Raw genomic sequence first — 16509 nt, 5'->3', positions numbered from 1 at the left:
GAATACTAGTACTGCCTAATTGAAATTGAACGACTACAAGTACAAACAAATGAAAGTGCGAGTACCCTCTAAAGGGGGGAAGTTAATGAGAAAATGACAAAAGAAAGGTGAAGGCAATCGATATGGGAATATATCTGAGACGAATGTCTTAACTTCAATAAGGTATCTTGCCGAACCAAGTTAAGAAGGTTCGGAGGCTACCAATAGTTGGATGGAAGCCAGAATGCTACATAAGGTAGCGATAAGAAGTTGTGACGAGACCCTGAACAACATAACCCTAGAAGGCGGCTACGTATAAAAACAAAATAGTGTAACCATGAAAGGATATCAAATAATTCAAGAGACACTACGAAGGATAATGACAACATGCTAGACCAAAAAGCCAAAATGTTGGCTATAGAGTTGGTCGCAAATGATGTTGCGATAAATGTATAACCAAGGACAAAGGAATAGAAAGCCTCCTGTGGTAGAAACTGAGAAGAACACAAAGTGAATAAAGGATAGGGGAGCTTATATGTAAAATTCCTTTAAAGCTATGCCAGCTAATAATAGCCAAAACTCAAAATGGCTCCAAAGGTCACTATATGAAAGAACTTTAGCGCTACTCAGTAGCCCACCCTAATGAATGGGTGCGTACGGAAAGGAGGGGAATACAATAGGGGAAGTTAAACCAAACTGACCAAAAAGGGACATGGTCATAGCAGAACTAAAGGTCTATGCCGATACTGGTCGTAAGATAACAAAGGAAGGACAGGGAAAAACATAAAGACTCGCGAGACAACACTAAGGTAAATCTTGGGCTAAATTGAGTGCCCGCACATCGTAGAAAGGATTACAGTGAAACGATACACAAAGACTTCCCAGGAAGGTCACCCATCCCAATATTACTCTCGCCCCAGCACGCTTAACTTCAAAATTCTGATGGAACTTAATGCGTTAGTGCTGGTATGATCACGCAAGATGGAAGAATCTGAACTAGCAACGGAGAAACGATATGAGATGATGTATCCAGAGTATTATAAGATACGTTAAGGCAATTCTAACAAGAACTTAAGCAACACAAGGAGGATTAGCTAATTGCTAACTGACAACACACTTGAATGCCACAGTTCTTCAACATAGAAACAGTTAACGAGTGGAAAACCACAGAATAACAATATAGGCCAATTAAAGTTCTAAAAAGAGTCGAGAAAGACTATACGAGGCTAACGATTCCCAAATTATCCACGTTATTACGCACCCATTTTATACTTGGTAAGAGTAGGGTGCTATATGAGTTGTTGTGATTAGGATAAGGAATCAACCCATTTTCTTCCAATCAAGAGCACCTATGCTGCTGAAATTAGAGGGAGTTATAGAACATGGAGAATGGTAAGGTTCCGTGAGGTTTCCTCCTCTAATATCCAGATAAAGGGACTTCAATTATAATTAACGCCTTGAGATCAGTCCAAGAAGAGGTCAGGAGCACAAACAGGTCTTAGTACCGCATTTCTCCCTTGAGCTACTAAACAGACTGAGCGCACTATTAGACGCTAGAAGATATGTCACGAACCGGGAGATTAACTTCGAAGGTAGCCGGAATGATTATCCATCACTTATCAAGTTGCCTAAAATAATAATTACTACTAAGTATACCAATGGCCTCGACATGATTAAGCAAGTTATTGACTAAAAGCCCAGAGTCGGCAGGAAGACATACATATAATTGACGTCGACATACAGAGTTCAAGTTGATGATTGGATGTTCATCATAAGGTCACCTAGAAAAGGAACTTGACCCAGAATATATTAGACGGTATCAAGTTACTCATAAGGTGGGCAACGTGGCTGGTAAGTTAAGCTTACCACCTCAGTTGGAAACTATACACCCAGTCCATTAGATACTGACGAGTCACCCTGGGTATATTCCATAAATGAGGTCCAGTAGATGGAATCCTATGAGGAAAATCCTACCACCATCCTGGATCGGCAAACTGGAAGATTGTAGACTAAAGACGTATCTTCTGTCAAGTTACGGTGGAAAAATCAAAACCAGAAAGAGGATGATCGGGAAACTGAAGAGAACATGGAATATAAGTATTTGCACCTGTAACCGATGTCTACAGGTAACTCCAACTCTTGAGAACTGGTATGTTAATAATGTAGATGGGAATGCATGTGATAGCATAAAGGAAAGGAACCCCTCTATAATTTATATAAAGTCTTACAGAAGGTTGCATTTAACATTCGGGGACGAATGTTCTAAAGGGGGGAAGGATGTTACACCCCACATCTTTGAACTCGGAATGTCCCTTAAGTTACTTAGAAGCTAGCATGTGAGCCACTTAAGTTACGACACTATCAAACGGCTCTAAGGAAGGGAGAATGTGATACCCCATACTAGAGAAGGTTGGAGATGAAATCATAAGAGTCCATAAGGAATTGGAGGCCAAGTAATGAGTCGTAGGACTCGATTTACCTATGTAAGCTACTAAGTTAGAATTCATATGCACTTGAGCTACTTAAGCATATATCAAACTTACGTAGCATGGATTACATAGGTACATAAAATAGGACGAGATTACGAGCCCACGAGGAAGGGAAAAAAAAAAGACGACACGTGGTAGCCAATGAAGAAGCGACACGTGGCAGCACCTCAAGCAAGCAGGTGACCCACCTGCTTGGGGGGTGGTGGACCCCACTGCCACGTGGCATCCCATAATTGGCAGCATGATATGGTGGCCCAATAGGGGCTGGACACATGTCACCTCTTGGGGTTGACACGTGTCACACCCTAAAGCCACATATATATGTTGATATATCATATACTTCAGTTATTCATCAAAACATCAGCCAACATAGAGAAAAAAAACGTGAGGGAGAGAAATAGAGAAGCAGCCATGGTTCTTGAAGTTTAAAGGTTAGTTTTCCAATTTTCTTCCGTGAATTAATTATATACGGTGTACCTTAAGTACGTGGATATGTATATATGTATTTTAAGACCTTCATGGAAGTAAAACTCCAGCTTTGCAATTGGAATTTGGAAGAGAAAATAAGAGAAAACGTTAATTAATAAACCCATTTTTGGAAGGGACAGTGGTTAGTAATAATCATATAACTTCTTGTGTACAGATTCGTTTCAAGTGATTTAATATGCTTTGGAAAGGTATTTCGTGGTTCTATAACTCTCATTCATACTCCAAAATCCAGTTCCACTTGTATCAGCTTGAAAAGTGGTGATGAAGTGTAGAGGAGGTACTGCTCAAATTTGGTTTTGGAAATCCTACACGGACAGCTGTGAGTATTTTGGTCATATCGTTTTGTACAAAATTGATGTAGGGATGATTCGAAATTGTTTGCGACCCTAATACACATGTCTATAACTTTCATGAAGGACGTAAATCCTGTTTCCCTCCATTACCGCTTCGAAACGAAGCGACAAGGTAAAACAGTAAGCTGTCCAGATTTCACATTTTTGATAGTTTTGGCGAGTTTGACAAGTTTAACGTAAGGTAAGGTTTATTCTTTAAATTTGAGCTTTATGTGTTCTGATGGAGCATGTTACACGCCCTATAGGTGGCTGGAAGTGTGTAAATATCATTAGAATACTTGGCGTTCGGAATAAACTAAAGTGTAGTCGTTATAGTCGAATTGTAGTCAAGGTAAGGCGTTGTTCTTGTGAGTTGCTGCTGCAGGGGTGTGGTGTCTTGTTGCAGGGCCTAAATATGTTCTAATGTGGGTTAGGGTGCTTCTGGTTGAGTCCACATGACCCCCCGTTGCGTATAATTAAAGGCATTGTAAAATAAAGACTAGACACCCTATTTGATATCATCTTTTTGAATAAGTCGTTTGGAGTTTATGTTGTATATTGTTGGTATGAATTGCTGCAGGTTGTTGTTGTTGGTTAGATGTAGGTCTTAGGGACCTAATTGGAAATTTGGATAGGGCACATTATAGGGGAGGTGATGCCCAATTTTCGTTAACGCCTTAACAAACTAAAGAGCTAGTCGAGGAAACGACTAAGGCAATAGATTCCATTAACATTAAGGCGTAATCCAAGATGCTGGAAAGTTAAGAGTAGTTGATATTTGTATTACTTTCATATTGAATAGGTTCGGAAGACGACGAGACGAGCAGGATAAAGGGTAACTCCCAAGAGGTATGTAAAGCTTTCTCTTGGCATGTTTTGGTATAGGCTCGTACAACTATCTTTCTTTCCTTTTGGCAAGTTTTAGCCTTAAGTGAATTATGTGTGGAATGTGGGGATAATTCCATTCCCAAAACTCCAAGTACGCCTCATAACCCCTATCCACAGCTTAGTTTTGGAATTTCTGTAAGGATTGAGTATTGCCTAGTAAGTCTTCTACGTGTTAAATAGTAGTGTGTGAAAAGCTATCTCTCATTTTCCTTGACACGTATTTGGTACAAAAATGAGATTATGATGCCATAATGATTCACTGATCCCCATGATGGGCCGGGTATGAAATATGTGTATGCAGATCCCCTGAAGGAAAGTACAGACTACATAAAGCTTATTCTCTTTCTTCTTTTGGGCATGCCTTTGTCTTAGTTGTAAGTTGAATATGTTATGAGCTCTAGGGTAACTCTATTCTCAAACATCTCTTACTTACTTTTGAATATTGAACTCCTACAGTAGCCGAACTATTTCCCTGGAAACTATTATACGTTAAAGTGGTAACAAATGTACAGGCTCTACGTCCTAAGGACTATAAGGTAATAAGTGTTCTGATTCCATAAATGATTTGGCCCTATGTTAATACATGTCAAGGGCCTCCGAGATTACTTTTGAGACAACCTATAATGGCATTTAAGGGACACTCGAGATGACTACACCGTTACTCGGGTTCTCAAATCAAAGCTTAACTTTCTTATTCTATCGAGTCTCTGATAATGATTTAAATTGCATATAGTTACTCACTACTCTACTCGTGTATATTGTAACACTTCTTTCCCTGAGTCCTGGGCCAGGATATGTTCTCGTGCACAGTTCACTGCATTATTCACTGAGTCCCTCAATAGAGGGCCAGGATACGTGTATAAATATATTATGATGTATTGTAATAAGGTGGTGATGGCACTGGGGCCATGATGGTTTTACAGGGATGATTTTACAGAGATGATTCACCGGACCCTCGAAAGGGCCGGCTATATGATATGACTCGAACATGCATGTTTTTGTAATTCATAAAGTACAGGTACAAGTTTCTAAATTGATATCTTATCCCCTGATTCTCTATCTCAGATATGTTTCCAGTTGTTTTATATTATGTTTTACATACTCAGTACACATATCGTACTGACCCCCTTTCTCGGGGGGCTGCGTTCATGCCCGCAGGTACAGATACAGATTTTGGGAGTCCGTCAGCTTAGGATTCCATGCAGCTCAGCTGGAAGAGGCTTCATTGTATCGGAGCCTAGTTTTTGATACTGTCCACGGATGTATAGAAATTGTTTTATCCATTCAGGGGTACGGCGGGGGCCCTGTCCCGCCATATGTTGTCATTTATATGTTTAGAGGTCTGCAGACATGTATATGTGGGTTGTGTATGTCAGTTTGATTAAGCTGGGTCTACATGATATATGATATATATTATTATGTTATGGCAGCCTTGTCGGCTTGCGTGCCCTGTCATATTGTGATACAAACGAAAAGGGCTACAGTTTATGAAAATGTTATCGCCAGTGGGGCTCTGTTACATGATATTGTCTTATTTACGATTCAATGTGACCTCAGCTAATAGATATATGTACGGGGGGTCCAGGTCAGACCCCAGTCGCGGCCTACGGGGTTGGGTCGTGACAGACTACGCCTTACCTTGCCCGTGGTACTAATTTTATCCCAACAGTCTGGCTTACCTATCTTCGTAGCTTTTGGTGGGGTATCCAAAATTTCATAATTGCCTTGTCATTATTAAGCCCCTATTTCTTTTTGTCATGTACTTAATCACTTAGCCTGACGCTTATATATACATATCCGTAGGTCGTACAACTATTTGGACGCAACTTGTAGGAGGTCGACATAATTTTTCTGTCACTTGGTTCATTCTACTATACACATCTTACTCACATTGGAACTTGCTTGTCCCATCTGGTTATACTTCTTTCTTTTTCCTTATTCATTCTTTGCTCTTCTCATCCCCTTTCATAGGAGGTTTCGTGTTCCTTTTTCCTTGGTTATTTATCTATCGCAACATCATTTGAGATCAACTCTATTGCAATTATACTGGTTTTTAGTCTGGCATGATGTCATTCAATGTCTTGTTAAAACTTCTTAACACTGCCTTACAAAGTATTCTGACTTCTATCCAATTATTGGAGACTTCCAAACCTTCCTAACTTGGCTCAACAAGGGATCTTATTGGAGTTTAAACATCCATCTGAAATATGTTGCCATATCAATTGCCTCCGCCTTACCCTTGCAACTTTTCTTATTGACTTCCCCCCTTTAGAGGGTACTTATACCTTTATCCGCTTATACCTTATTCTATGTCTCTATGTCCAGTCTCTATTTCGTCCAACCTCCTTCCCTAATCTACTTAGTACTGTATCATGTCCCCGTTTTTCTGCATATTTTTTCATGCATGGTTATCCACGTACGGAACCTTGTCTAAATCAAGAAGCGACAGGAGCCTTCCCATATATAAGGTGATATCTTATCTACTGGTCGGTACTTGAATAATGTGACCCAAGAAACAACTCATCCAAGGCCACATTCTACTTATCTTTATGAAAGGTCAATACACACTTGTAGTCATTCCAATTTTTAACTAGGCAACACTTGTATTCCAGCGATGATTGTCCAAGGTTCTCTCGGAGTAGTAGCTTTATCCCATTCTATATTCTTCATTTCTTGGGGTGAATGTAGGTTGCACCATCTATTTCTTAAGTTCTCCGTCTTTGTCTCTTAAGAGTTCCATTATTTTTGGGGCGATGTTATGTACACGTATCATTCCTTTATACCTTATGCCCCTTGCCCTTACTATATACCTAACATAGGTTTTTGACTGAGTCAACACATACCAAGTGCTCCTTACTAACGGTTCTACTTTATCCCCACATTGTTGTACTATACCTTTAAACTCATAATTACGTATCTCCCTTTTAGTTCATACTCATATTCAATTCATAACATCTCTCTGGGGTGCTTTTGTTAGCATTTTGTTTTCCAATTAGTTGGTGGAGAACTAATAAACTGTTATCATAAACCATATTTCAACCGTCGTTGGAAGAAACTAAAATCTCTTAAACATCATAGGACCCATATGGTCTCCCCCTAGGTTTATCCTCGAGTCATGAACAACTTACCTAATTCTCAACTAAGAGTTGGGGGCTTGGTGTCATGAACCAACCCCGTAGTCTGCGATTGGGGTCCGACCTGGACCCCCCGTATACATACCTATTAGCTGTGGTCACATTGAACTGTAAATAAAACAATATCATATAATAGAGCCTCACTGGGCGATAACATTTTCATAAACCTGTAGCCCTTTTTATTTGTCTCACAATATGATAGGGCACGCAAGCCGACAAGGCTTCCATAACATAATAACATATATCATATATCATGTAGACCCAGCTGAATCAAACTGACAAACACAACCCACATATACATGTCTGCAGACCTCTAAAAATATAAATGATAACATTTGGCGGGACAGGGCCCCCGCTGTACCCCCGAATGGACAAAACAATTTTATACATCAGTGGACAGTATCAAAAACTTGGCCCCAATACAATGGAGCCTCTTCCAGCTGAGCTGCATGGAATCCTAACCTGACGGACTCCCAAAACCTATATATGTACCTACGGGCATGAATGCAGCCCCCCGACAAAGGGGGTCAGTACGACATATGTACTGAGTATGTAAAATGTAACATAATACACTGGAGGTATATTCAAAATAGAGAAGCAGGGGAAAAATTATCAAATTGAAGACATGTACCTGTACTCTGTGAATCACAAAAGCATGCATGCTCAATTTATACAATATAGCCAGCCCTTTCAGGGGTCTGGTGAATCACATATGTAGGACCATCATAGGCCCGGTGCCATCACCACCTTATTACAACATATCATCATATATATACATACGTACCCGGCCCTCAAGTAAGGGGCTCGGTGAACAATGCAGTGAATTATGCACGATAACGTACCCGACCCGAAACTCGGTGAAAGAAGGGTTACAGTATACACGAGTAAAGTAGTGAGTAACTATATGCAATATAAATCATTATCAGAGACTCAAACAAATAAGAAAGTTAAGCTTTTGTTTTAGGACCTGAGTAACGGTGTAGTCATCTCAAGTATCCTCTAAATGCCATTATGGGCTGTCTCAAAAGTAATCTCGGGGACCCTAGACATGTATTAACATAGGGCCAAATCATTTATGGAATAAAAAACACTCAATCTCGTATAGTCTTTAAGACTTGGAGCCTGTACATTTGGTACCTCTTTAACATATAAAAGTTTCCACGGAAATGGTTCAACTACTGTAGGAGTTCAATATTCAGAAGTTGTCACGACCCAACCCCGTAGGCCATGACTAGGGTCCGACCTGGATCCCCGTATACCTACCTATCAGTTGTAGTCATATTAAACTATGAACAAGGTGACTCACAAAAATTCCAATGAGTTAAAACTTTTTCATGTACGTGTGACCTCTTTCACTCGTCTCATAGCATATAAAGGCATGCGAGCCGACAAGGCTGCTGTAACATAACAATATTCACAAAATGTCATATAGGCGCAATCGAAACGAACTCACCAACATCCCACATCCAGATGTCTATAGACCTCTAGGAATAGTAACAACAACATATAGAGGGACAGGGCCCCCGCCGTACCCCTGAATGTACAAATATATACATTAAGTGACTAGTATCCAAAATTAGGCTCCAGAACAGTAAAGCACTTCCAACATAGCTGAGAGGAACTCCTAAGCTGAAAAATCTCCAGAATGAATATTTATACCTGCGGGCATGAAACGTAGCCCTTCGAGAAAAGGGGGGTTAGTACGATATATGTATTGAGTATGTAAAGCATAACACATCGTAACTAAGACCATAACTGAAATAGGGATGCAGGGGACAAGTATAACAACTTAACAAATTACTGTACCTACACCTTAGGACACGTAAATCATACACATCATCATATGTTGTGCCCGTCCCTCTAGTAAACTCAGTGTCATAATCATTTTCTCATATTCACATGTCATCATATCATCATGTATTTCATTTCATCATATCATCATATACGGTATCATATCATCGTATATGGTATAAACTTATCATGTATGTCATCGTATTACATCTGGTTCACTACGAGGCTCGGGGTCGCAAATGTATCACTCTAATCTCATATGCATGCCTACATAAAGTATCCGGCCCCTTTAGTGAGGGACTCAGTGAATGGAGTGTTGTATGTTTATAGCGTACCATCATAATATACACACAGTACCTGGCCCTCAAAGGAGGGACTCGGTGTTCCTTCCTTATTTCACCACATATACTATCATATTACGGCCATCCCGGGACTAGGTGAATAATCGTATCGTCATAACATATAACATATATCACACCTCATATACGGAATCATTTCCTCGTATGTGGAACTGTACACATCTGGCCTAGGAAGCAGTGAAAGAAATAGTAAGGCTGCGCCCGACATAATATCCGGCCCATCGTAGGATGCGAAGAAAGAAGGGTTACAACATGCACGAGTATAGTAATGAGAAACTATTTGCAACTAAGTCACCCTCTAAGACTCAATGAAACACTCAAGTGAACCGTCACCTGAACACCAGGAAGGTAATTATCCGAAGTGCCCTTTAGATGTCATTAGCGGTTACATCGATTGGGGCCTCAGGAATCACAGACATGCATCAAGACAATGCCACATAGCTTATGCAATCAGAAACATGGTTTATGCAATCAGAGACACAATTATGCAATCCAAGACATTAATCGTTTTAGAGCCTTCAAGAAAAGGAGATTGTATCTCCACTTACTATTCACTATATAGAAGGCTCGAGAATAATAGTTTGACTACTTTCAAACTTTTAATGGTTAGAAGTGACTACAAGTCACGAATTATACTCAGAGCTTTATGAATGGATTGAATCCCAAATATCCTATACATATCATTTATAAATTATATCTAAGACATGCCAAGGGAAAAGAAGAATAGCTCTACATACTTATTCCAAAAACACGCCAAAAGAAAGATTCACATACCTCGTATGGACTTCTCTTAATCACGTCCACGTCGTGGTCCTCGAAACCTATTTAACATGGAAGTAATAAAACTATGAACAACCTTAGACTTTTCATCAAAGACTACCCACGAGTATTCATAACATTCATCCCTTTCGCTCACCTTCTCAACTAGTTCCTTAACTAGTTAAGGCGTTAACAGAAATCGGACAGCACCTCCCCTATAATGTGCCCTATCCGAAATTCCCAATCATGTCCTTAACACCTACAGCCAACCAACAACATAACCAGAAGATCATATATATGCATATTATAGCAACATTACACAATATAAACCCCAAACAACTCATTCGAAACTATGATACCATAGCAATCAAATATAATTTCCTTCTCATCTCTAACGGTCATCTCCTCCCTCTCTATCTCACACTATTCATCTTCGGTCAGTTCTGAATGGCTTCACCGCCGCCGGTGAAGCTTCCGTGGCCACCGAATATAGATCATCAAACATCACCAGCTAATGACACTTTGAATCTGCAAAATAATATTGCAATTTCAAGTGAAGCTGGTTTAAATCAACAACAATCGATCGGTCAACAAAATACTGATGCAATCACTATGTCTGAAGAGGAGCTGAGAATTGCACACAAGATCATCAATTTTCAGAAACGTGGTTTGATTCGAGTATCAAGAACCGTGGTAGATGATTCCTTATCTATTGGACTACATACAGTCCAAAAATTGGATCAAACCACCGCACCATTTGAGAGCACTGATCAGGCGACGCCTGAGAGAAACATCGCAGAGTTGCCGGAGTTGCGCCTTCATATTCAAGGGGTTCTAGCGACATTCGAGATGGCGGATCCCCTGGGGTTTGTTCCCCATCTCATGGCGCTCTTACCACCAAAATTTCAACCCAAATGGACGGTAAAATTGTTGGGGATGATGGTACCGGCGAGGTTGCCGGAGCTCAGGCGACATTTTCAGGTGGAAACCAATGCAAAATGGGGCGTTTCATTGATACAAATACACCCCACCAGCAACTCACAAACACTAGAGAAGGACTCAAATCCTCTCAAATTAGCTCGAATTTGCCAAATCTATAGGGTCACTGTCAGAGTGCCGGCGCCGGAGCTCCGGCGAACCATTTGTCTCAAGATCAAATCCAAAATATCCCTAAGGGCAATGCGCAACTTCCCATCCATAAGAGGTGTCTCGAATCATCAACAACAAATTCAAATTCAAAAAGTCGTCGAGATACTCGTCAAGGTGATATGCACATTTTCACTGATAATCAAGCTGAAGAACACACATTGGTTCAAGACCAATATCAACAATAAGGTCAATTCAATCAACTAAAGGATGATATGGAAACAATTGATAATGCAAAGTTGATGCATCTTTTTTCCAAAAATGATAAACATGCCTTAGGAACTTCACAGCAATGTAACAGTGCCAATGTTACAGACCTTCAAGGTAAGACCAATCCTTCCAACTTGATATACTCTGAGACTGCCAATTTGAAATCCAATGGAGTTCTTTTGCAACCTAATCCAAATGTAATTCCTAGTAATGCTGTAGGTAACTCCTTGCAGGGCACTGATCATACCAAAATCACTTCTAAAAGCAGCCCTGAAATTCCTACCAAAATGCCTAACAATTCTATTCCTCAAACTAGCAACCAGCTACACACTCAACAGACTACCACCACCCACAATAGCTTCCCTAAGGTGTCTAGTAATTTTGACATCCAGGTTCAAACTAGCCAACCTAAGGTGCCCATCAGCTATGCTAATATTGGTCCTACACATGTTGGAACTAAATCAGTCAATACCCAACCTCAACCAAATTCCACTAACCAAAACCCCCAAAAAAATATTTTTCCCAACTTAAAGGACTAGGTCCTTTAGCCTGCCCCTTACACTGTAGTTTAGACCTTTGCTGTCAAACTCAGAAATAATCAAGCAAAAAATGAGGCTCATATTGAATTAGCCACCCCTAAATACACAACCAAACAGGGCCTGCCTGCTGTGTTTTTTGAAAAAGAAGACTGTATGCACAAACTAGCTTAAAGATGCAAATACACCTTGGTTGGCAAATTTACCCACACCATGCCAAAGATAGAGTAGATAAGAAGGAGCTTTATCATTCAAACTCAGCTCTCAGGAGGTATAAAAATTGCTTATTTCAATGCTAGACATGTCTACATTGACTTGGATAATGAGTTGGATTACAATACTGTCTAGACCAAACAGAGAATGACAATATAGGGCCAACTCATGAGGATTCAGACATGGACACCTACTTTTAAACCGGATGAAGAAACCCCAATACTGCCAATCTCGATAGCCTTACCAGAACTACCTTGGCATTGCTATAACATGGAGTTCACCACTGCCCTGCTAGCCTCTGTAGGGAAGGTACTTTATCTAGACACTGCTTCCATACAAAAAACAAGGGAAAGCATAGCCAAGGTGAGACTTCAAGTGAACCTCACCAATAAAAGACCTCCCCATGTTTGGCTGGGATATGACAAAACTGATAAAACTCTAGGGAGATGGCAAGCTATTTTATATGAAAATGTACCTGATTACTGTATGTACTGTAAACATCAGGGTCACTTGATACATGTTTGTAATATTCAAAGAAGGAATGAAGAACAAAAAAAAAGAAAAGAAGAAGAAACAACAGAAATGAACAAAAACAAGGAGGGCATGCTAACCAAGGATCATGATGACATAAATATCAATATATCTGTAAAAGATTCTCCTGCTCAGCCACAACAAACACTTGACAATGCAAAAGAACTGTTGTGGCAAGTTCAGAGAAAGAAACAGTCTAAGGGATAAAACAAGCCCCAACAAACAAATGTCATCAGCTCTATTCAACCACAGCAAAACAGGGGAGTTGATAAACCTCAGCAAAACATCACAGGCCTAGGTAAGTCCTCTACTCCAATTTATACTTCCAATAATTATGTTGATCTTGTTACCTAGGATCAAACCAATAACCAAGATGCAGGAGAACCAAGTAACCAAAGGAATTCCACTTTGAAGAATTCAGCAAAAATGCAGGAAAACACCATAATTCAACAACAAGGTACTACTCAAGGGAGCAATGTACCAAGGAATGCAGGTATTGACTTATTACTCCCCATACCCCTTACACCCCCACATCATATCTCTGCTGCTGTTGGTTGTGTAGTTGATGGAGGAAGGGTTGGAGGAGTAATGGAGAACCCCACTAATCTACAGGATGGGGAACCCAAAAGGGGAGGGATCTTGTCTCATGTTTTGCATGAGAATATCACTGACCTTAGGAGTGCCCTTACAGCCCCTGCTACCCCTGCACACAAGGCTCAAAATGACATACCAAATACTGAATCCATCAGAAGAGATCCCCCTACTGATGATTCCACTATGCAAAATATCTTAGGCTCTATGGCCAAGGATTTAGGATCCTTTGCAAGCAGTAGTGGCAAAGACTCTAATGCTAAAAAGAACAAGTTAAGCAAGAAAAGGAGAGAGGCCATCAAAAAGAAAACAAACCTTTCTGAGAAATACCAAACTCCTTTAACTGGCAGTGTTGCAATGCAGCAAAGTGAACAAGGATGTCAACAATTTGTACTGAATGATGATCAGGTGGGTATAGATATCACCCCTTTTCAAACTCCAGAGGTAGCTACAGATTACTTCACCTTCAACACCAACATACAGGACCCTATTGATGAGTATGAAGAAGATAATAATTATCAGCCCTTGCATGATCAGGAGGAAGATGATATTATAAGTGAGCATTTAATCAAAAACATCAACCCCTCTTTTGAGAATATATATGAGGAAGACATCCAACAGGTGGCTAGTTCACAGGGTCTATCTCCTAGAGGGATACATAGGACCAGATTTAGCAACAAGGCAAAATTTCTACAAAAACTGCCCCCACAGGCAGACCAAGTACCAGGTCCCATACTTCAAGAATTTCTCAATGATTAGTACCCTTAGCTGGAATGTAAAGGGTATAAATACCCAAGGAGCCATGGATAGAATAAAACTTCTCAAAAATATCCATCAAATTTCTCTTATAGCTCTAATGGGACTCAATATCCATACTTGTTCCATGACTAAAACAAGGTAAATTTTGAGATGAAATTTCTTAAGGGGGAGAGAGTTGTAACACCCCAAAAGGTTTTTTTAGCAAATACCTAAATTTTTGATTTAGAGTATTTTGATAGTAAGGATATATTTTATGTTTGCACTTCTTGAATGTGAACATGATGACATTTAAACTTATTGAAAGTGTTATGGTGTAGTTATATAAACTACTCCTACTATGATTATCTTTTCAATTTATTAAATGGACTTGATATTTACAAAAGTGGGGAAACTTCCTTTTTGTGATCATTTATTTTCTCATTTCTTTAAGTTCCTATCCTTTCCACCTTATCCTCTCCACCAACCCTCCAATTTCATTTTTTCTTCAAGAAATACAGAAACCAAAACCTCCCTTCTCACACATATTCATCCACCAAATCGATCATCAATACTTTCCTTGGTTGATCCCCAAACAAACTCCACACGATTGAGGTAAGCTATAAACCCATTTTTGGAATTGACTGTTGCTAGTGTTTTTAGCATAATCTCTTATATAAAGCTTTGTTTTAAGTGATTCAAGATATTCTATAAAGATATTTCATTTGTTTACAACTTTCGTTCAGCTCTCAAAAATCAACTCTTCATGTATTTACTTGAAACTGGTCGAGAAAGTACATGGCAGGTGCTGCCCAGAATTTTGTTTATGCAAACTCTACTTGTACTGCTGTTAGTGTTTTGACGATATCGTTTTGTACAAAATGAATTTTGAGTTGATTTCTGTTGGGTTGGAAACTAAAGACATAGATATACAAGTTTGTTGAAGGGTATAAAGTCCATTTTTGCCGTTTTCAGTTCTCAAACTTAGATACAACTGGACAAGTATGTCTGTCCAGATTTTTGGTTTTCAAAATTTATCATGTGTACCTGTTAGTATTTTGGGGATATCTTTTTGTATAAAATTCTTTTTGAGTTGATTTTTGTTGGGTCTAAAGACATATATCTACAAGTTTGGTGAAGGGTATAAAGTTCAGTTTTGCCATTTTCAGTTTCCAAACTTAGATACAACTGGACAAGTATGTCTGTCCAGATTCTTGATTTACAAAATCTGTCATGTGTACCTGTTAGTCTTTTGAGGATATCTTTTCGTAAAAAATGAATTTTGAGTTGATTCTTTTTGGGTTGAAAACTTAAGACATATATCTAAAAGTTTCATGAAGGGGATAAAATCCAGTTTTGCAGTATTGAGTTTCAAAATTTAGATTCAATCTGTGATACTTGACTTTCCGAATTTTCTATTTTGGTAACATAATTCGGGTTGAAACATTCTAGGCTTAATTGCAATAATAAATCTTGTTTTATGTAAATATTATGGATATTATGGAAATTTAAATAAGATATTTAATGGTATTTTTAAGGTTGTTTATATCGTGTGCAAGTTGAAGAACTTGAGACATTTGATGGCCTAAGGTTTGAACTTTTAAAGTCGTGTGGGACTGTTGAATTGTTGTATGCTAAAAGGGCTAAGGTTTGTGTATAAACTCTTGTTACCTGCTAATATATTGAAAGCCTATCTTGGTATATTTGTTATTTTCTTGAAATATGTCTTGTCATGTTGGTATCTTTGGAAACTGCAAGACACTTGTTTAACTCGCCAACTTGTACGGATTATTTGATCACTTGACATTCTTGTGGAATTTGTCCTTCTTGTGGCTGTGACTTTGTCACCATTGGCATGCATCTTTTTTCGGACCCTTTGCCATCTTGATTATGGATTTTTAATTCATCTTAAGTATGAAAATTGTCCATTTTAAGTACGAATTAGGAAGCCATTTTTAATATGGTTCTTGCTTCTCTTGATTATTGGGTGTTTACTCTTCTTGATACAGGGCTCCGGTCCTTCTTGGGACTTGATCATGTTTGGTGTGAAGGCATGATGTACACATTGGGCGAAACTAAATGTTAAAGCCTGTTAACGTGTTTTCATGAATTATTGACACTTAGTTTTTTTTTTATCGAACCTGATAGTCATGATATATATGTTGTCTTGATTTATTTGTTATGTGTACATTTGTGCTGCTATGACTTGAGAAAATAAGTTGAAGAACCCAAAGGCTTTAAACTTGTAGTTTTGCACCACTAAGCTTTATGCTTAGCGATAGTTGTTTCTATCATAGTAAATGTCGGAGAAGATGCTTGAGGTTGAC

This window comes from Solanum dulcamara, chromosome 8 (genome assembly GCF_947179165.1).
Source record: "Solanum dulcamara chromosome 8, daSolDulc1.2, whole genome shotgun sequence".
NCBI classification, from domain to species: domain Eukaryota; kingdom Viridiplantae; phylum Streptophyta; class Magnoliopsida; order Solanales; family Solanaceae; genus Solanum; species Solanum dulcamara.
This window is presented reverse-complemented; position numbering follows the sequence as displayed.